At 41.6% G+C, this 1,657-nt stretch overlaps 1 pseudogene; it reads right to left on the reverse strand.

Annotated features, from left to right (window-relative positions):
* Positions 1–209, reverse strand: part of LOC103599084 — a 109,726-nt pseudogene extending 109,517 nt beyond the window's left edge.
* Between the last annotated feature and the right edge of the window lie 1,448 nt (positions 210–1,657).

Consider the following 1,657-nt stretch of genomic DNA (forward strand, 5'->3'; position numbering starts at 1 on the left):
CAATTATAGGATTTTTCTCCCTTGGGAAACCTTTTATGCATTTGAAATGAACTGGAGCAGTCAAAGCCTTTCCCACAAACCTTACATTTATGAGGTCCATCTCCTGTGTGCGTTATCACATATCTTTGAACACTGCTGACAGAAATGAAGACTTTCCCACATTGTTTACATTCATAGGGTTTCTCTCCAGTGTGATTCCTTTCATGCATTTGAAATTAATGAGGACAGCCAAAGGCTTTCCCATATTACATTTTTATGAGTGTGCATAATCATGTATCTTTGAACATTGGCAAGAGAAATGAGGGCTTTACCACACTGTTTACATTCATAGGGTTTTTCTTTACTGTGAGCTCTCTCGTGAATTTGAAATGAACTGGTGTGGCCAAAGACTTTCCCACATACCTTACATTTATAAAGTCCATCTCCCATGTGTGTTATTATGTGTCTTCAAACACCTGTGAGAGAAATGAAAGCGTTCCCACACTCCTTATAGTCATAGAGTTTCCCTCCATTGTGAGCCCTTTCATGAATTCAAGAGGAGTGGAGATAACTGAAGACTTTCCCACACTGTTTATGTATATATGGCTTCCCTCCCATATTCCTTATTTTCACATGGTTTGTGTCCAGTGTGAGATAGGATGTGCCTATTAAGGGATGAATGACACATGAAGACTTTTTCACACAAACTACATTCATGGGGTTTTATTCCAGGAGGATTTTTCTTGTTCAGATGAAGATTCAGAATCTGGCTGAAGGCTTCTCCAGAGTGAGGACTTTCTTAATTTCACTGACATTCTCTACAATATGATTGCTTAGATTTTTGCTGTGATTTTGGTACTGATGTTCAATGTTCTGGTTTTGCCTTTTTTTTTTTCTTATAAAAGACAAATTTGTAAAGATTTCTCCCATGACATCTCTGTAGAGTTTCATCCAGGAATAATCCAGCATAGCCCCCTTCTTTAAGATGAAGTTCACAGCCACACAGCCACATCAAAGGCCACTGAGTCCATTTCCCAGCTTCTGGGTGTCCCAGTGTCCTCCCTACAGCTCCCATGGTCAGTGCAGATCACAACACAACAGAGGCTGAAGCAGAGCTATCTGACAGGTGACATGTTGACATATGCACCAGAATCCAAAGATGGGTTTTTGAACAGTGATCTGACAGTGGTTCACAAGAGACATTGGAACATGAAGAGAGGGACTCCCAAGTTAAGACATTACGCAAAACTCTTAATGAACTCATGATTTCCTGATGAGAAGCAAAGAAAATTTGAGCAGTAGTGATAATGGAGAGGAGAGGAAAGACAGGAAAGATATAAATTAGACTCATCTGGTCTTGGATGTAGATGGAAGGTGGGGATGAATGAGAAGGAGGAACTCAAAAGAAGATTCCTGTCCGGGGCCAAAGAGCCCGGTCATAGACTGCCCAGGGTCATGAAGCCCTGCCGATAGCCCTCTGGCACTAAAGATATAAATGCTGTGACCTTTCCACCCTTTTCTCCTTCTTACTGCTTGCACAGCCCTAGGCATAGATCACCGCTGCATTGCTTTAGATAGCTGAGAAATGTTCCGTTTCCCCGGAACAATTTGCCCTGAGGTTTTTCCCAGAAAACATCTGCATACTTCCTTATCTGCTGATTCCCTCCTGCTGGCTATA

The sequence above is a fragment of the Galeopterus variegatus genome, unplaced genomic scaffold (genome assembly GCF_000696425.1).
Source record: "Galeopterus variegatus unplaced genomic scaffold, G_variegatus-3.0.2 Scaffold2845, whole genome shotgun sequence".
NCBI classification, from domain to species: domain Eukaryota; kingdom Metazoa; phylum Chordata; class Mammalia; order Dermoptera; family Cynocephalidae; genus Galeopterus; species Galeopterus variegatus.